This window comes from Neomonachus schauinslandi, chromosome 4 (assembly GCF_002201575.2).
Source record: "Neomonachus schauinslandi chromosome 4, ASM220157v2, whole genome shotgun sequence".
Classification (NCBI taxonomy): domain Eukaryota; kingdom Metazoa; phylum Chordata; class Mammalia; order Carnivora; family Phocidae; genus Neomonachus; species Neomonachus schauinslandi.
The window spans coordinates 27332022-27353427 of record NC_058406.1 but is presented as its reverse complement, the minus strand read 5'-3'; the positions used below and the strand labels follow the sequence as shown (position 1 = coordinate 27353427).

The window sequence follows — 21406 nt, the reverse complement described above, 5'->3', positions numbered from 1 at the left end:
TTAACCATGGTCACTTCTGTGAATTTTTGTCAGAAACAGAAGGTGAGGGGCGCCTGGGTGGCTCAGTCGTTAAGCGCCTGCCTTCGACTCAGGTCATGATCCCAGGGTCCTGGGTTCAAGCCCCACATCGGGCTCCCTGCTCCGCGGGAAGCGTGCTTCTCCCTCTCCCACTATCCCAGCTTGTGTTCCCTCTCTTGCTGTGTCTCTCTGTCAAAAAAATAAAATCTTTATTAAAAAATAGTATTTTCATGGGAAATATAGATTATGGCAAATTAACTTGAACAACAGTAAACCCTGTTTGAACCTCAGGTAATGTCAAGTTACTTTATTCACTTCCTGTACTATCAAAGCTAACACAATGATATCTCTGTTCACACAAAACTTTTAAAGACCTATTTTCTTAATTCAAACTACACTTCCAGCATATTTCCAATCTTAATCGAAGTGCAAAGTAAATCTCCATCTTTCAAAATCCATCTAGCTGTGCAACTGAGAAGCTTCCATCTAGGAGTGGCTGGCTGGCTCAGTCAGGTCAGTGTGTGGCTCTTGATCTTGGGGTTGTGAGTTTGAGCCCCACATTGGGTGTGGAGATTACTTAAAAATAAAATCTAAAAAAAAAAAAAAACACAAAACTTCCATCTAATCTTCCATTGGAAACGATTACTCTGCAGTGTAATGGTACCCAAAAAGGCAAATATCAAGAAATGAATCTAACAGAATTCTATAAATGCCTTCCAAGTGATGAATGTACTCAAATAAACCATATGCTCAAAAAAATCATATGCTCATGGATTAATATTAATATTTGGCAGTACCTGTCTGTGTAAAGACATTTTCAAAGATGACAAATGTGCAATCTCACTACAGATTTCAGCATTAACAGATGAACACTTGCCATCCATTCTGATAGGTAAAGCTAACTCTGAACCCCAGTGATATGAAATGTTATCTCCCAAAGTGAATTCCACTCTTGTAACACACCTGCCTTACAAAAACTGTATTCAACTATTACAGTTTGAATTCTGCCAATAAAATATTTGTTTTGTTGGGCCGCCTGGCTGGCTCAATCAGTAGAGCATGTGACCCTTAATCTCAGGGTAGTGAGTTCAAGCCCCACACTGGGTGTGGAGATTACTTAAAAAGATAAAAATAAAAAAAATTTTTTTTAATACATTTTCTTTTTTGTTATTTAAGTACCTATATAATATCCTCAGTTTTGCCTCTTGGCCCCCAAAGCCTAAAGTATTATCTGGACCTATAGAGAAAAGGTCTGCCAGCTCTGGTTCTACACCATTTGCTTAACAAAGGCATTTAGTGCAAATGGCTATATAAGAATAAACCCTTAATGAGCAGTAATTCTCAAAACTGTAGGTCTCAAATGGTAGAAACTGTCATTTTTTAATCCAACAAATTACAGTAAGACAAAATTAGTAATCAATCATCCCAAAACAATTTCCAAAGCACTGGCCCAATAAGTAGTACGAAACAACACAGGCTCTAAAGGCAAACTACCTTTGATTCCCAGCACCACCAACTAGTAGTTCTGAAACCTGATAAGTTACTTTATTAAATTCCACTGTCGCGGCACCTGGGTGGCTCAGTTGTTAAGCGTCTGCCTGCGGCTCAGGTCATGATCCCAGGGTCCTGGGATTGAGCCCCACATCGGGCTCCCTGCTCAGCGGGAAGCCTGCTTCTCCCTCTCCCAGTCCCCCTGCTTGTGTTCCCTCTCTCGCTGTGTCTCCCTCTGTCAAATTTAAAAAAAAAAAAAAAAATCTTAATAAAAAAATAAAATAAATCCCACTGTCTCATCTGTAAAACTGATTCCCACTACACAGAGCTGTTATTAAAATTGAATGAGTTAATAAGTATGTGAAGTACCTGAAACAATACTTACTAGCACATATTTAGCACTCAATAAATATTAATCAGGCCAATGTCAAAATCACAGAGTTAAAAGACAAGACTTCCACCAGCTAATACGGGTAATCACATGGTCATTAAACAATTACTATCTTTCTCCTGAGAATTCAGAATTTGTCTCTATGGTAGACTCAGAATGTAAGACACTCCTACAGCTTGAGAACCTCTTAAAGAAGCTGTACACTCTGGCAACAAACCCAAGCCTAAACTTGATTCCAGGCTGAATGAGTCTGACGCTTAAATGACACCACTATTCTGTGCCCAGGTTCTCAATTTACAAAAGAGAGAGAGGGATCAATATGCCATCCATGCACCTGACAGTTTCTACCCAGATTGGTAATTTTTAAAATCATGCTTTCGGGCTATGCACAAGTACCTTGGGGCAAAATAACATTCTCATCTGAATCCTCTGGATCAACCAGCAGGTAAGACTGCCAGGAAATCGTTTACTTTCCCAGAATTTATCACCTTTTTATCACGCTGCAGAACTTTTACAAGCTACAATTTCCTACAAACTTAACCCTCTATTTCCTTGAAAATCACTAGTATGTAATCTTAGTGTAATATTACTAGATTAAATGGCTATTTCAGGGCAAGTACCAAATCAAATTCCTTTTTGTATCCCCAGTGTCTAGGTATATGTCTGTTGAATGACAAACAAATGAGTATCAGCTATGTATTTTTTTACTATGGAAAAATAAACAAAACTGACCATTTTAACTATTTATGAGTGTATCGTTCAGTTCCGTGGCATTAAGTACATTCACACTGTTACACAACCATCACCACCAGCCATGTCCAGAACTTTTCCATCTTCCCAACTAAAACTGTGTACCCATAAAACAGTAACCACCCCCCACCCACAACCACCACTCTACCCTATGAATTTGACTGCTCTAGGTATCTCACGGTAAGTGGACTACAAGATTTGTCTTTTATGTAGTTTATGTTAACCTAGCATAATGTCTTCAAGGTTCATCCACGTTTGTCACGTATGTACAGGTTTAAAAAAGGGGAAAACATGCACAGAATCATGGAACTTGAAATATTAACTAAGCTTTTATCTGCCTGAGCCAAGTGTTTAATTCTTCTTACCTAGTTTTCTTTTTAGTAGTACACACATAATAAAAATGTCAAATGGTACAAGAGTGACAATGAAGAGTTCTTCCTAATTTCTACCCGCCTTATGCCCAACTTCCAATCTCCTTCCCTTATTTAATTTTTAATTTTGGAACACAACCTCCAAGCACATATTACTGTGCCTTGAGGATGTCCTATTAAGATATTCAGTTGGCCTATCAAGACCAGCTAATCCCCTCCTCTAAAAATACTATCATAAAGATCAAAACAATGTACTTAAACTTTTTTTAAACATTTTTATTTCACCCAGTTAACACTCACTGAGCACACTATGAATAACGTCTTTGCTAGGCAGCATATTGAGGCAAGAAAAATTATAGGCTCTGGAGTCACTTTATAAAAATTAGTTTAAAACATTCCTTTTCTAAGCCTAAGTTTCCTGATCTATAAATGAGAGGAGTAACACTACCTCATAAGCTGCTATAATATTTAAACGAGGAAAACATCTAAATTTTAGTACAGTTCCTAGTAATATAACAAGCACTCAAATAGCAGTAATAAATAATTCTTGGAGCACCTAGTTGGCTCAGTCGGTGGAGCATACAACTCTTGATCTCGGGGTTGTGAGTTCAAGCTCCACAATGGGTGTAGAGATTACTTAAAAATAACAATTTTAGGGCACCTGGGTGGCTCAGTTGGTTAAGCGACTGCCTTCAGCTCAGGTCATGATCCTGGAGTCCCAGGATCGAGTCCCACATGGGGCTCCCTGCTCAGCGGGGACTCTGCTTCTCCCTTTGACCCTCCCCACCTCGTGCTTGCTCGCTCTCACTTTCTCTCTCAAATAAATAAAACCTTAAAAAAAAATAAAAATAATTAAAAAAAATAAATCATTCTCAATTTCCTTCACTGGGTACCATGGAAAGCACAAAGATGAATCAGAAACTGTATTCTTCCAGGTGCTTATAATACAACACAGGAGTTAATCTCTGCTCAGTATATATTATCATTATTCTGATATCATTATGCTGAGAACCTGGTTAATACAACTTCCAACCAGCCCACACTTATAATGTTTATGGATCTATTTCTAAATCTCACTGAAATTGGGCGCCTGGGTGGCTCAGTTGGTTAAGCGACTGCCTTCGGCTCAGGTCATGATCCTGGAGTCCCTGGATCGAGTCCCGCATCGGGCTCCCTGCTCAGCAGGGAGTCTGCTTCTCCCTCTCCCACTCCCCGTTTGTGCTCCCTCTCTCGCTGTTGTCTTTCTCTGTCAAATAAATAAATAAAATCTTAAAAAAAAAAACAAAACTCACTGAAATTGTCATTTGAAAAAATAATTGTGACTTGAAGTGCTAGAATAGAGAAAAATTTGCTACCATCAGGCCCTGTATAGGGTGTGTCAGCCTCAAGGCAGTCTACAGCTGGCTTTACTCAAAGAGCAGAGAGCCCTGTGATTAAGAGACCACAATCCACTCTAATCTACCAGCAAAAACACTACCCAGAGGGCTCTCTGTTTTGGACAAATAGGACTAGAATTAGAGGAGTCACAGAGCAGTAAGAACGGAAACACTCCTAGAAATCGTATCTAGCATAACCCTAGGTTTACAGAAGGGAAACTGAGCCCAGAAAAAGGAAAGGTTTTACCTAAGAAGGTGACCTAAAACTAGACCTAACGGCCCTTGGCCATCAATGTCCCAATTCTTTCATGTCATGATGCTATCATTTACCTGCTAAAGAACCCTAAGCCACAAACTTCATCCAATTGGCTCTGATTCCTCACTTTTCTTCCATTTCACTTGCTATCTAAGGAAAAAATTTCTTTAATATGCTTTATGAAATCAGTCTTAAACATTCCTAAATCATCCTAAAATATGCTCTACTGGAAGCCACAGGGGATGCTGAGTAAGAATAAATCTAATTTGGCGCGCCTGGGTGGCTCAGTTGGTTAAGCGACTGCCTTTGGCTCAGGTCATGATCCTGGAGTCCCAGGATCGAGTCCCTCATCAGGCTCCCTGCTCAGCGGGGATGCTTCTCCCTCTGATCCTCCCCCCTCTCAAGCTCTCTCTCTCAAATAAATCTTTAAAAAAAAATTCTAATTCACTAAAGGCCTATCTGAAATGAAATTTCAGTAAACAAAAAACTACTAATTTTAGAGTTGGAAAAGTAGATGGTACATTCAATCTATCTTCCACAACTGCTTAGCTTTATTAAAAAAATTTCATCCAAAATAGGAATTTAATTAACAACCCATTTAAACCAGAGCATTAGGCAAAGACAGCCAACTTTTAGATGAATCACATTTGCTTTCATTTGTAAACAAGCAACAGAAAAGAGACCAAATTTCATGACAGAATATCATAAACAAGAAGATCTATCATATGCTGAAAATCCATTAAAACAATCACCTTTGGAGATTTTTTTCTTGTTTTTCCTTTTTTAAATTACAAATCAGGAGTAGTTACTAGGTTTGACATGAAAGTCAGTAACTACTACTTAGAATACCACCAAATTAACTTATTTTCAACTAAACTATTAGAAAAAATCTTACCAACAATTTTGGAAACCTATCCCAAAATGTCCATATTCTCTGGTTCTAATTATAGAAAATAAATTTGTAGTCAATATTAACCCAACAGCAATTTATAAACACCATTTAGGGAAGCTCAAGCTTTTTCTTCCTGCAAAATACCAATTCCCAAGGCCACTGACCCATTCCCCTAAGCAGAAGGTTCCTCACAAAATGCATCTCATTCCAAAGCATTTATAGGTAATTTAACAGCTCACCAGAATCAGTCCTATTATTCTTAAGTTTAACTAGGAAAACACGCTGCTATAAAAACTGGTATAATTACTAAGAGAATTATATCATCTGTCAAACTGATTTTTTTAAAAGATTTATTTGATAGAGTGCACGCAAGGGAGGGGCAGGAGGAGAGGGAAAAATCTCCTTGAGGCTCCCCGCTGAGTGGGGAGCCCAAAGTGTGACACAGGGCTCGATCTCACAACCCTGACATCATGACCTGAGCGAAATCAAGTTGGACGCTTAACCAATTGAGCCACCCAGGCGCCCGTGTCAAATTGATTCTTGTAAATGGAGTTTTTCCCATAAAAGATTTATGACTCATGCCATCCCTAATTTAGCAATCCTGCCTTTTATTTCTTGGAAATTTGGTTTTAGATTACATTAATATTCTTCCAATTTCTCATGCATAAAGTTAAGAAGATTTAAGCCCTGGCAAAAAAGTATAAAGGCCACTATACACAACCCAAAAAACAAATCAGGACTTGAGACTCAAAATATTTTTTTTTAAAGATTTTATTTATTTATTTGACAGAGAGCGAGCGAAAGAGGGAACACAAGCAGGGGGAATGGGAGAGGGAGAAGCAGGCTTCCCACTGAGCAGGGAGCCTGATGCAGGGCTTGATCCCAGGACCCTGGGATCATGACCTGAGCTGAAGGTAGCCGCTTAACCGACTGAGCCACCCGGGCACCCCGAGATTCAAAATATTAAGAAATACTAAAACAAGGGGTGCCTGGCTGGCTCAGTCAGTGGAGCACGTGACCCTTGATCTCAGGGTTATGAGTTCAAGCTCCGTACTGGGTGCAGAGATTACTTAACGATAAAATCTTTAAAAAAAAAAAAAAAAAAAAAAAACCACACTAAAACCAATCACATGGAAAAAGTAAAATTAGATCCCTACCTCTCATCACAGACAAAATAAACTCTAAGTGGACTGAAAATAAATAAAATTTTTAAAAAGTAACAAACATTAAATGTGAAAAGCTTTGAAACTTTTAGAAGAAAATACGGGGGGGTGCCTGGGTGGCTCAGTCAGTTAAGCGTCTGACCCTTGATTTTGGCTCAGGTCATGATCTCAGGGTCATAAAATCAACCCCGGCTTCGGGCTCTGCTCTGCAGGAAGTCTGCTTTCTCCTTCTCCCTCTGCACCCCCTCCACACACTCACACTCTCTAAAAAACATTTTTATAAAAAAGAAGAAAATATAGGAATCTAAATGAATTTAAGAAAAAGGATTACAAAATATTCTAATTATAAACCATAAAGGTAGAGATTTATAAATGTCTGTTTTAGAAAATCAAAACGAGGGGTGCCTGGGTGGCTCAGTCAGATAAGCATGTGCCTTCAGCTCAGGTCATGATCCCAGGGTCCTGGGATAGAGCCCCACATCGGTCTTCTTGCTCAGCGGGGAGCCTGCTTCTTCCTGTTCCTCTGCCTGCTGCTCCCCCTGCTTGAGCTTATGTTTTCTCTCTGTCAAATATATAAATAAAATCTTTATTATTTTTTTTTTTTAAGATTTTACTTATATATTTGACAGAGAGAGAGACAGCGAGAGAGGGAACACAAGCAGGGGGAGTAAGAGAGAGAGAAAGCAGGCTTCCGGCTGAGCAGGGAGCCCGATGCGGGGCTCGATCCCAGGACCCCGGGATCATGACCTGAGCCGAAGGCAGACGCTTAACGACTGAGCCACCCAGGCGCCCCAAAATATCTTTTTAAAAAAAAAAAGAAAATCAAAAGGATTATAAGCAACTGATGGATTCTTGAACACTACATCTGAAACTAATGATGTTACTATATGCTGGCTAACTGAATTTAAATTAAAAAAAAAAAAAAGAAAATCAAAATGGACCCACATACTACGAGAACATATTTGCAAAACATATAATCAAAGGATTAAAATCCAAACTCTAGACTATATATAAACTTCTACAAATAAAAATACTAAGGGGGCGCCTGGGTGGCTCAGTTGGTTAAGCGACTGCCTTCGGCTCAGGTCATGATCCTGGAGTCCCGGGATCGAGTCCCGCATCGGTCTCCCTGCTCGGCAGGGAGCCTGCTTCTCCCTCTCACCCTCCCCCCTCTCATGTGCTCTCTGGCTCTCTCATTCTGTCTCAAATAAAAAAAAAAAATACTAAGAAATTCAATTGTTTAGATAAAAAAAAAAATCACCTCATTAAATATTTACTGAACACCTACCATATGCCAGGCACTGTCCTAAGCACTAGAGATACACAATGACAAAGGGAAAAAGTCTCTGACCTCATGGTGAGGCAACACACAGAAACAAGTAACCATATATTGTATGTCAAATGATAAATGCTACAAATAAAGTAGGGTAAGGGGATGAACAGGCAATTCAAGAAAGAGGAAACCTATACAGCTAATACACATATGAAAAGATTAATCTTCACTATCAGAGAAACGCCATCTAAAACTACAATGAAATATTTCATAATCATAAGAATGACAAAAATTGGGGCGCCTGGGTGGCTCAAATGGTTAAGGTCTGCCTTCGGCTCGGGTCATGATCCCAGGGTCCTGGGATCGAGCCCCGCATCGGGCTCCCTGCTCCGCGGGAGGCCTGCTTCTCCCTCTCCCACTCCCCCTGCTTGCGTTCCCTCTCTCGCTGTGTCTCTCTCTGTCAAATAAATAAATAAAATCTTTAAAAATAAAAAATAAAAAATAAAATACTTTAGGGGCGCCTGGGTGGCTCAGCTGGTTACGTGTCTGTCTTCAGCTCAGGTCATAATCCCAGGGTCCTGGGATCGAGCCCCGCATCGGGCTCCCTGCTCCACGGGAAGCCTGCTTCTCCCTCTCCCACTCCCCCTGCTTGTGTTCCCTCTCTCGCTGTGTCTCTGTCAAATAAATAAATAAAATCTTTAAAAAAATAAATAAATAAAATACATAAATTTCTCTAAAGAAAAATCTTTAAATAAATAAAAATGAAATGTTAAGCAGAACCCCTAAGTAAAAAATTATCACTACAGAACTGCTCTGACTGAAATGGGAGTAGGCTGCTCAGAGTCCTGCCAGCTCAGTCTCTTCCCTCAATAGATCCCGAGGCACCCTCCTTACTCCAAATGGTATTTTAAAATCTCCTGTCTATCGGGCGCCTGGGTGGCTCAGTTGGTTAAGCGACTGCCTTCGGCTCAGGTCATGATCCTGGAGTCCCGGGATCGAGTCCCGCATGGGGCTCCCTGCTCGGCGGGGAGCCTGCTTCTCCCTCTGACCCTCCCCCCTCTCATGTGCTCTCTGTCTCTCTCATTCTCTCTGTCTCAAATAAATAAATAAAATCTTTAAAAAAATAAAATCTCCTATCTAATCCATACTTGGCTAAACTTACTAAAAATTCAAGAAAAACAATTATCATCACAACCTACTTATACAGTTATCTTAGTTTTATATTATGTCTTTAGAGAATGACTTTTGACAACAAATTTTTATAAATCAACTTCATAATTCACTTACAAAAGATGTACACATTGTAAGAACAGTTTGGTCAGTTTCGACAAAATATACTGTGAAACACTACTCCAACCAAAATATGGAATATTTCAGGGGAACCTCGGGTGGCTCAGTCGATTAAGGATCCGACTCTTGATCTCACCTCAGGTCTTGATCTCAGGGTCGTTGAGTTCAAGCCCCGTGCTGAACTTCAAAATATATATATGTGGAATATTCCTATCACTCCAGAAAGTACCTTTCTGCCCCTCTGCAATCTCCTCATGTACCACCATACAAATCATTTTCAACTGGTAGCTTAACAGAATCTGAGTAAATGAGGACTTATAGCGGGAGCACTTCCAGAGACAGCCAACCATTCAGCATATCTCTTCCCGTATTAATTCATCCTTTCTTTCAGTATTTACTAAGCCCCTTCTATGTGACATAGAACACAGTAGGTGTGGGGACTCAGCAATGAATCAACAAATCCCTGCTTTACTCTCTAAAGAGGTGAAGACGCAGTGGATTAAAATAATGTCCCACAGGGGCCCCTCGGTGGCTCAGTCAGTTGAGCCTCCAACTCTTGATTTCGGCTCAGGTCATGATCTCAGGGTCCTGCGTGAGGTTGAGCCCCACGTCGGGCTCCGCATTCAGCACAGAGTCTGCTTGCCCCCCTCCCTCTGCTCCTCCCTCTGGGAGCACTCTCTCTCTCTCAAATAAATAAAATCTTAAAAAACAAAAAAAAAAATAATGTCCCAGAGTAATAATGTGCGGGGGGGAGGGGTTGATGAGAGGAATACCTATAGATAGGGTGTCAAGAAAGGTGTTGTTCAAGGGATGCGCAGATGGCTCAGTTGGTTGGGCGTCTGCCTTCAGCTCAGGTCATGATCCCAGGGTCCTGGGATCAAGCCCCATGTTGGGCTCCCTGCTCAGCAGGGAGTCTGTTTCTCCCTCTCCCTCCACCCCTCCCCCCACTCATACTCTTTCTCTTGCTCTCTCACTCTCGAATAAATAAAATCTTTAAAAAAATTTAAGACTAGGGGCACCTGGGTGGCTCAGATGGTTAAGCGTCTGCCTTCGGCTCGGGTCATGGTCCCAGGGTCCTGGGATCAAGCCCCACATCGGGCTCCTGGCTCAGCGAGGAGCCTGCTTCTCCCTCTCCCTCTGCCTCTCTCCCTGCTCATGCTTTCTCTCTCTCTCTGTATCTCTGTGTCTCAAATGAATAAATTAAAAAAAAATCTTGATGAACCATGAGAGACGATGGACTCTGAAAAACAAACTGAGGATTCTAGAGGGGAGGTGGGTGGGAGGATGGGTTAGCCTGGTGATGGGTATTGAGGAGGGCACATTCTGTATTGAGCACTGGGTGTTATGCACAAACAATGAATCATGGAACACTACATCTAAAACTAATGATGTAATGTATGGGGATTAACATAAGAATAAAAAAATCTTTAAAAAAAATTTAAGACTACATAAAACATCACTTTATTGTATCTGAAACAAGAATTTATCTTTAAAAATTTATCCCATTTTTTCTAGTGGGCAACCCCACTCTGGCATCTGACCAACTTCCTTAATCTCCATTTTTTTTAATTTTTATTTTTTTAAAGATCTTATTTATTTGCTTGACAGAGAGAGAGATAGTGGGAGCAGGAACACAAGCAGGGGGAGTGGAAGAGAGAGAAGCAGGCTTCCCGCCGAGCAGGGAGCCCAATGCAGGGCTCGATCCCAGGACCCTGAGATCATGACCCGAGCTGAAGGCAGACGCTTAACGAATGAGCCACCCAGGTGCCTCAATCTCCTCCATTTCTAAAGTTTTTTTCTGATAGCCCATAGTCTGATAGCCAAAGCTATTAGTCAAGACTGCAGGACACATCCTTTAGACAGATACTATTGTAAAATAATATCAAGTGACATTCAGAAAAATCAAATGAATTTGACAAATTTGACCATGAAAGACTAAGAAAGACCATCTTCTGGGAAGCCCTGATGTAATGGAGCCCTAGAGTGAAGAAATCTGGGTAACTTTAGAAAGCAGTCTCACCTCTCTGATGTCCTCTGCCATTATTATAAAGACTTAAGTGGAGGCATTAGAGACCTGTATCATATATCTAGAACAGGGAGACCAAATTAAAGGGCCTACAAACAGACATGTAATATAAGGCGTAAAATAATATCAACTGACATTTAGAAAAATCAAATGAATTTGACAAATGTGACCATGAAAGACTAAGAAAGACCATCTTCTGGGAAGCCCTGATGTAATGGAGCCCTAGAGTGAAGAAATCTGGGTAACTTTAGAAAGCAGTCTCACCTCTCTGATGTCCTCTAGCAATTCTTTATTTATCCTGCCCTTATTATCAAAATAGAAGGAAAAAACTGAGTTATTGGGGCACCGGGGTGGCTCAGGTGGTTCAGCATCTGCCTTCCATTCGGGTCATGATCCCACAGTCCTGGGATGGGGCCCCGCGTCTAACTCCTTGCTCAGCGGGAGTCTGCTTCTCCCTCTCCCTCTGCCTGCTGCTCTCTCTAGCTATCTGTCTCTCTCAAATAAATAAGGAAAATCTTTAAAAAAAATGTTATTATCCCTCAAAAAAAAAAAAAGGCATATTAAACACACACACACACACAGAAGAACAACTTTGGTCCTTATGCCTAAGGAGCCAAAAGTCTTCTAATTAAACATTCATAATTTCTCTTTCCTTGGCCTTCTATGTTCTGAAACAAGCCCAGCTATGCAGTTACGATATTCTAGATGCTAAAAAGCAAATCAGGCAGAACAAAAAACGAGGACACTGCACCCATGCCAGCTAAAAGGCATGGGCCGGGGTCAGGTCAATGCCTTTAAGCTTTCTAAAAGCCCTTGGGTTTCTTGAGTTTGGAAACAAAATAATTCAATGTTTTGGACTTACCTCCCTCGTTGGCCCGCAAAAAATAAGGCAACAAGACAAAACAATTTTTAATGGTGATAGAACATTAAGACAGAAAAGACTTAAGTGGAGGCATTAGAGACCTGTATCATATATCTAGAACAGGGAGACCAAATTAAAGGGCCTACAAACAGACACGTAATATAAGGTGTAAAATAATATCAAGTGACACTTCACACCACATCAAGGATACATGTCAGGCTGTAGCAAGGTCTCCAACAAACTAGAGAGGACATGACCAACTACAAAAGATGGCTGCTATGAAGCAGAAACACAGTTCCATGGCTGCCAGAACTGATTTTTCAAAAGCAGCCTGAATCCAAATTTTTACATAAAATCTCCTTGTTTTTTTATGTTGACAACGAATTCAAATTTATAAGTCTATGTGAGCCAATCAAAAAACATCTGGAGATTGGATTCAGTCCATAAGCCTTCAGTTTCCAACCTCTGCGGTAAAAACAAAAATACATGGTTTTTGCAGTGGTACAGCTCTAACTCTGGTGTACAAAGTACACCCTATACATCCAATAACACACTGTCATGTAAAAATATACTCAAAAAATATGAATATACATCTGAAACCCCTAACTGCTGAAGGAAAGCGAGAAGAAAATGATCTTGCTCTTCATACCCTAAAGTGCTCCATTTGTACCACTTAAAATAAGAACTGTTTCTTCCAGTGAAAGAAAACATTAGAAAATGGATTTTCGGGGCGCCTGGGTGGCTCAGTCGTTAAGCGTCTGCCTTCAGCTCAGGTCATGATCCCAGGATCCTGGGATCGAGCCCCGTATGGGGCTCCCTGCTCAGCGGGAAGCCTACTTCTCCCTCTTCCACTCCCCCTGCTTGTGTTCCCTCTCGGTCAAATAAACAAATAAAATCTTAAAAAAAAAAAAAAAAAGAAATGGATTTTCATGAAACTGAGCTCACTAATGTTTACCTTCCTCAGTATGTGCATCAGCCCATAACTTGCAGACAAAAAGAAACTAAAAGATGATCTATGGCACAACATTTAACCTTGATCTTTAAAAAAGTTCCCATGAAAGACTAAGAAATGCGGTGCCTGGCTGGCTCAGTTCTCGGGGCGACTCGATTTTGGGGTTCTGAGTTTGAGCCCCATGTGGGGTGTAGAGATTACTTAAAAATAAATAAAAAGGACGAAGGAAGCAATCTTTTAGAAGGGTACCCATGACTCGACTCTCCTGATAAGCTATGGGCAACTACTTTTTTATGGGTTATAAACCTGCATTCCAGGCTCTAGAGCAGTATTCTTAAATTTTGAAACTAATGAGTAAGATGGAAGGTATCAAACCTTTGAGAAAAAGCACTCCCTCACAAAAATTTTAGTTCCTGGGTTCCCCACAGTCCATGGACCAAAGATTAAGAATGGCCTGCTCCAAAGAATATTAAACCTACGTCATCTCCAACCCCCCCGCTTCTTCCCACCAATACATCTCCATTCCATCCCCCTACTTCAGGTAACTACCATGTCCAGCCCGGACCAGTACAGCAGCCTCTTAAATGATATAATGATATCCCCCGCCCCCCACCTTCCATACCTCTGCAAAACTGATTTTAAAATATCAACTGGAAGGCTTCAACGGCTTCCCCAAACAACCTTACCTGTCCATCTGTTCTGTAACCACTCTCCTCGCTGTGTCAGCTACTTCGGGCCTCTTTTCAGTGCTGAAAGCACACTAAATTCTCCCCATCTTCAAGTTTCGGCACTTGCTGTTCCCTCCACACGGAATCCTCCCTCCTCCAAACTGTCTCCTCACTCGCGCCCAAAAGAACTCTGACCACCCTGAGGTCTCCCTTGTTAGTGTCTACTACAGTCCCTACTTGATATCTCCACATCACTTTTCTCAATTTGTCATTTATTGGCTTACCTGTTGTGTCTTCCCCCACTCTACTGGAAGTTCTCCAAAAGCGAGACCCCTGCTGTCTCACAAGCCCCTGTACTCCCACAGCCTAGCATAGGAGCCAGTAGATGGTACGTTCTCAGGCACTATTTGTTGAATCAATCAGCCAAATACTGAACTGACTCAATCTTAGATGTTTACAAAATGAGTATGTGAAGCAATCCAACAAAATCTAATATTTGAGAGAACAGCGTTAACCACGCTGCCTTCAATTCAGGATGTCATTGTGCCCAAGAGAAACAGACTAGCATCTTAAGATTCTTAGTGATTAAGACCATCCAATCGAAATAAGTAATAGTCATAGGTCTTCTGCTCTCTCTCCATCAGCCTCATCTCTCCCCACCTCGGCGCTAACCTCAGCAATATTCCAAGCTTCCTCCTTGTAATTTCTCAGGACAAAACAGGTTTGTAAACCATAATTTCACTGGCTAAACCAAATTCAAAAAGCGCCTGTATGTGGTGTTAATGGTAATGAAATATGCTAAAGAACTACTGTGGGCTACTATTACTACTATCAGCACCACCACTAAAATGGGACTCGTACATCTGCAGACTAAAAACGTCAGTCTCCAAAACCGGAGACCTGCCACTGGTGCCAAAAGGGTTAAAGAACAATGCGAAAAGCCTGTATTAGACATAAAAGATTTTCAGTTAAACGACTTCTTCTGAAAACTTCAATTCACCTTTTACAAGGTACAATCAAGCCTAAGTGGCTGCGGAATAAGCTTGTTTTCGATATTGCTAGTGTGTGCACTAGTTCACAAAACGTAATTCCCAGCAAAGAGCAAACTAAGCCCGATTTGCTCCACAAGTTGGTTCATGGCAGGAACCGCTGCTGACTCTTTAACAGGCTTCTACTTAATGATACACACATCAAGCTGTCCAGATAACCGAACAGACAATATTTCCACAAACAAAAAAAAGGGAGGGCCATCTGAAAAGAAAGGAAAATGCTGGTGTGATACCTGCCTTTCCACTCTGGGCCCACCATCTGGAAATCCTATAAACGATGATTGATAATGATGTCGTTTAATACATGTCAGGTAATGAGCTAAGCGGTTTTCAATTTAATCTCATTTAATCTTCACAATCACTCTATAAAGTAGCCGTTGTTACTTACCGCTATTTTGCAGATAAGGAAACCGAGACACCTGGAAGCGAAGCCCCTTGACCTAAAATCAAAAGCTAACAGAGCCAAAATTTGAACCCAGGCAAGCTGGCTGCAGGATCCATCTGTTATGCTGCCACCAGAAGCTTCATTGGCTCTCGCCCGCCAGGCTCTACCACACTCTGGCTTCTCCCTCAATCCAATTAACAACCTCCCCGTAAACCCCCTAGTACCCCTGATGGCTTCGAACTTCTGGGCACCAGCGCTACTCGCCAGCTTCTGCCGCCATGCTCCACCCCTAAGACTTAGAGAGGCAATGAGAAAAGCTGATAAAAAGTTGCTGAGGTGCTAAAGGAGGCAAAGAAAATTGCCTCCTACAAGCAGAACACACGCCGATTACCACTGGAATGCAAGTCGGCCTTACCTCCAACCCAAGAGACTGAAATAAAAGTGGGCGCACAAATGTTCCCGGAGCAGATAAATTTGGACTATGCCTCCTCTGGCCGCAAGGCAGAAAAGAAGGACTAACATTTACTGAGTGCCAGCCACATGCGCCCTAAGAGAAGACAGAACCAGGCCAATGGAGACTGGGGGGAGGGGGGTTAGCACTCAGAGAGTTCCGGGAAAAAGAAAAATCCAAATAATGGGGTTCCTACGACTAAAGAGAGAAATGGAAGAGGTTGAGGCCTCTTCCTCGAAGCTTGCAAGGAGGGGGGGGAAAGGGTAGGAGCTGCTCGGGAGAAAAGGCGGACCAGAGCGTCGGGAGCTAGGCCTGAGCGAGGGGAAGCCCTGAAGGGCGGGGAGGGGGAGGAGCCGGAGAGAGCGGAGCCCGCTCAGAGGAGGCCTAGGGGTAGGCGCGGGGGAGCAGCTCGGCGCCGGGCCTGCCGGGGACCCTGACCCAGCCGCCGCGGAGGAAAGATAAGAGACAAAACGACTGGAGCCGGTGGAACTGCTCTAATCCCCATCAGAGGCCCTCACTCACCTGGGCCCACCGCAGCGATCGCAGCTGCAGCCTCGCAACGGCACAACCGGCCCGAACCTCGCCCCCGCCCGACAGCGCGCCCCGCGTCCCCGCTCTCGGACGGCGGCAGCGGCGGCGTCGCCCCGCTGACTCCTGGGAAATGTAGTGCTAGCCCCGTCTCTCTTTGCCAACTTGATGGTCGGCTGAACTACGTTTCCCACAAAGCAAGGCGAGCGTTGGGCCCGCCGCTTCGCGTCACGCGCCAGATTGTCGGCAGTCACGTGGGTTGCTCCTTTCCATCCCCTCCCCCCGCCTGGGTGGCCTAGGGAAGAAGGAGGGAGGTGGACGGAAGGGGCGGGGGCGTTGCTGACGCCACTACCCCCACCATTTTGGAACCAGCCTGGAGGGAGGGCCTGAGCCCCACCCACTGGCAGCTTTCCTCCGTTGTCGCAAAGTCTCTGAGCTGGGAATCGGGGCTCCTGGCTTTCAGCCTTTGCCCTGCCACTTCTCGCTTTGTGACCTTGAGCAAAACGTCTCCCCTCTGTGAGCCTCGGTTTCCTCCCCTATGGTATGACACTCGTAATTTCTATCCCAAAGAGTTGTTGCGAGAGTCCGACGAAGTAAAGCACATGAAAGCGGCTTGTACTCTGAAAGCGCAACTCAAAATGGAGTTGTTTTTATTGCGATAGCGTGACCTCTTTCGGAGACCCAGGAGCCCGATGGGTCAAGCTCTGACCCGCCTCATCTCCCGCCACCTCCCCCCTCCCCCGCCCATGACCATGGGAGCACAGAAAGATTTTCTGAAAGTGTAGTCCTGTGAAGCTTGTTAAAATGGATGCCACTCACCTATTAAGCCAGAAGTTTCCCGGGAAGTATAGGCTTGGAATCTACATTATAAACACTTCTCCAGTGATTCTCATGCAACTACAAGTTCGAGAACCACTGCATTCATCAGGGTTTTGCACAAGCTAGTTTCTTTTGGAATTACTGCCCTAATGAACTCCAACCTTTAAGACTGAGCTCAAATGTCACCTCTTCTATGAAGCCTTCCAAGTTTACTAGCTTCCCCAATGTCTACTCCCACAGTACTTTTGCACCTTATTCTGTAATTATTAGGGCCTCTGTTTGTCTTCCCCACCAGACTGCGAGCTCTTTGAGAACAGAGATCGGTTTGGGTGGATTTCTGCATCCCCAGGGCAAAGTAAAAAAAGTAAATACGAATAAATATTGAAGAAATCTGCTCTTCCTGCAAGAAAAGCTCACCAGGCTCAAGTCTCAGATCATGCCACATCAGCCCTCACCCTTACTGAACTCAGTGGCATTCCTTCCAGGCTACTTACTTTTTCTTCCTTCTTTGAGCACTTCCCTGTATGCCCTGCAGTGCTTCTTGTAAGGTTCTGAATCAACTTAATTTTCTTCCTTCCTTTCTTTTTTTTTAAGTAGGCTCCACAACCTGGGGCTTGGGAACTCATGACCCTGAGATCAAGACCTGAGCTGAGATCAAGAGTGTGACGCTTAACCAACTGATCCACCCAGGTGCCCCTCAACTTAATTTTTAATTCACAGCTTTTCTGAGGGCTGTATGCCACGCCCAGTGCAATATACTAGGAACACAATAGTAAACTAGAGGGATACAAAAATATATAGTCACTCCTCTTGGTTTCTGAGATACTCTATGCTGGATCTCTTCTTACCTCTCTCCCACCCACCTCCACCCCTTGTTTGGCCCAAAACCTACCCCACAGTTCCAGCTTCCTCCCTCTCTTCTCATTCAGTCTTTCTCCCTGAGTGACCTCTCTCCCTGAGTGACCTCGCTCCTTGAGTGATCTGGCATACTCAGATAGTTTCTCCATCTCTTCTGTGCATTTTACTCCGTTAATAACATCTTGACATCAACTCAGATTGTTCCAGATGGTTAGGAGTTGCCATACCCTGATTTTCCACTGGTATCTCAAACTAATCCTGCTGAAATCTGAACTCTTTTTCCCTCCAATACAACATTACCTAATTGCGTAGTTAATTGTTGATATGTCTGTATTCTCCACTAAGCTTTGAGCTCCTCTCAAGAAAATCTTATCACGGGCTCCTGGGTGGCTCAGTCGTTAAGTATCTGCCTTCGGCTCAGGTCATGATCCCAGGGTCCTAGGGTCAAGTCCCACAGTGGGCTCCCCGCTCAGCAGGAAGCCTACTTTTCCCTCTCCCACTCCCCCGCTTGTGTTCCTGCTCTCTCTCTCTCTCTGTCAAATAAATAAATAAAATCTTTAAAAAAAAAAAAAAGAAAGAAAGAAAATCTTATCACTACGTTCATTTATTGAGCGTTTACTATGGGCCGGGCCTTGTGCTAGAAGCTCAGGAGGAAAATGGTAAGCAAAACAAATGTGGTCTGTGCCTTCACAGAGCTCACTTCTAACTGGAGAGACAACATTAAGAAATCTATTGCTGGAGTGACTTGCTGGCTCAGTTGATAGAGCGTGTGACTCCTGGGCTCAAGGTTGTGAGTTCAAGTCCCACGTTGGACATAAAGATTCTTAATTTAAAAAAATTTTTTAAGGAAGCCTGGGTGGCTCAGTAGGTTAAGCATCCGCCTCAGGTCATGATCTCAGGATCCTGGGATAGAGTCCCAAGTTGGACTTCGTGCTCAGTGGGGAGTCTGCTTCTCCCTCTCCCTTTGCCCCTCCCCACCCCACCCCCACTGTGTGCGCTCTCTCTGTCTCTGTCTCAAATAAAAATAAAATCTTACTAAAAATTTTTAAGTCTTGGGGCGCCTGGATGGCTCAGTCGTTGAGCGTCTGCCTTCGGCTCAGGTCCTGATCCCGGGGTCCTGGGATTGAGCCCCTCATCAGGCTCCCTGCTCAGCGGGAGACCTGCTTCTGCCTCTCCCACTCCCCCTGCTTGGGTTCCCTCTCTCGCTGTGTCTCTGTCAAATAAATAAAATCTTTAAAAATTTTTAAGTCTATTGCAAAAAAGTAATAACTCTATTACATGCATGATTAATTACCAGTGTGGTAAGTGCAACACAGAAAAGTATGTGTTACATGCTATGATGACATACAACAGGGGTTGGTAAACTATAGCCTACAAGCCAATCCTGGCCCTCCTCCTGGTTTTGTATGGCCAGAAGCTAGGAACTGTTTTTATATTTTTAAATGGTTGGAAAAAAAATCAAAAGAAGATTAATATTTCATGACATATGAAAAGTATATATGAAATTCAAAGTTCAGCATTCATAAATTCATCTATGGTTGCTATGACACACAACTGAGCTGTGGGATGGGCACCTGGGTGGTTCAGTCAGTTAAGAGTCCCACTCTTGGTTTCTGCTCAGGTCATGATCTGAAGGTTGTGGGATAGAGCCCCTCGTGGGCTTAGCGCTCAGCTAGGAGTCTGCTTCTCTCCCTCTCCCTCTGTCCCTCCCCTGTGCATGCCTGTGTGTGCGCACACTCTCCCTCTCTCCCTCTCTCTCTAGAATAAATAAGTGAGGTGCATAGGTGGCTCAGTCAGTTGAGCATCTGACTTCCACTCAGGGTGTGATCTTTGGGTCCTGGGATGGAGCCCTGCGTCGGGCTCCCAGCTCAGCGGGGAGTCTACTCGGCCCTCTGCCTCTGCCCACCCCTCTGCCTCTCCCCACCCCACTCATGCACTAGCTCAGGCTCTCTCTCTCAAATAAGTTAAATAAATAAATAAATAAATAAATAAAATAATCTTAAAAAAAAGAATTGAGTAGCTGTGACATTCTGTGACCTGCAAAGCCTAAAATATTTCCTATCTGTCCTTTAAAGAAAAAGTTTGCTGACTCTTACCATGGAATCTAAAGATTCTGACCTACGCTAGGAAGTCAAAGGAGGCTTCACTGAGGAAGTGACCCATAAACTTGTTGTCAATCAGGCCAAGAACTAGGGAAATATATGGCAGGCAGAAGCAACAACACATGGGAAATCCCTGTGACCCGAAGGAACTTGGCACATCCTAAATAATGTTAAGGCTGCCATTGACTCTTTAGTTCCTAAAGCACAATGAGCCTGGTGAGGTCCTAACCAGCCAGATCCTGCTGGGTCTGACAGTCCAGGTTGAGGTTACTGGATTTTACTCTGAGAGCAATGGGAAGCCATTGAAAGATCGATAAGCCGGGGAGGAATTCAGATTTCCTTTTGTAAAGGATTATTCTGGCACAGTGTGAGAATGGATTAGGGCAAACCATAATGAAAGTAGAGAGACCAGTTAGGAAGATATACTGTAGTTCAAATGAGTAGACACAGTATCTTGATCCAATGTGTTTTCAGTGGGGATGAAGAAAAAGGAGGCAGATTCAAAAGATGCTCAAAAGATATTTAGGAGATCAGATCTACTGATCTTGATGATCGACTGGATGAGAGAGGGAGGGAGGAGTCAAGCCTCCGTTTCCGGCTTGAGCAGCTGTGTGGATGGACGTGCTATTACCGCCTCCCTCCCACTCGGCTTGTACAAGTCTGCCCACACTCATCACAGTGTATTGGAATCCATTACATGCCTGTGTCTCCTGCAGAGAGCCATCTCCTGGAAGGCAACCATGCGCTTGTTCTTTGTCCTCCTAGAACCCGGCAGCTGTCTAGGCAAAGAACTAGCAGCAGTAAATGTGTGTGGACTTTTTGTTTTTTAAAGATTTTATTTTTTTATAGGGTGCCTGGGTGGTTCAGTCGGTTAAGCATCTGCCTGTGGCTCAGGTCATGATCCAGGGATCCTAGGATGGAGTGCCACATCGGGCTCCCTGCTCAGCAGGGAGCCTGCTTCTCCCTCTCCCTCTGCTGTTCCCCCTGCTGTTCCCTCTGCTCTCTCACTCTGTCAAATAAATAAATAAAATCTTTAAAAAAGAGAGAGAGAGAGAAAGCTCTTCCCCAGCATCCCTGCCTCCTGCCTCTTTCCATCCAGGCCCTGCTCCAAAAGGTAGTCAGAGTGCCGTCTCTCAAGCCCAACTCTGGTCATGTTGTTCTCTGGCTTCAGTGCTCTCAAGATCAAACCCTAAATCTTTGATGTGGTCTACAAGTCCCCACGTGGTCTAACCTCCTACTATCTCTCCAGCTTCCCCTTCCACTTCAAAGGCTCTCCATTGCCATTGGGATGAAGGGCAAGCTCAAGGTCTTCCACTACCTGGCCTCCACGTCCTCAGCTTTCATACACAATGTCCTAGACATGTGTGCTTGTCTTGACCATTCTCTGGGCTTCCTGCCTCCTTGTGCCAGTTCATGCCCTTCTTCCTCAATGGCC

At 43.4% G+C, this 21406-nt stretch overlaps 1 protein-coding gene across 1 annotated transcript in view; it reads right to left on the bottom strand.

The window, feature by feature from the left end:
• The window catches only part of THRAP3 (thyroid hormone receptor associated protein 3), a 72568-nt gene extending 56309 nt beyond the window's left edge, over positions 1–16259 (bottom strand). The window contains exon 1 of the mRNA XM_021684210.2: positions 16187–16259. The gene's annotated coding sequence lies outside the window, so the exon portion shown is untranslated. The remainder of the gene's footprint in view (positions 1–16186) is intronic.
• Between the last annotated feature and the right edge of the window lie 5147 nt (positions 16260–21406).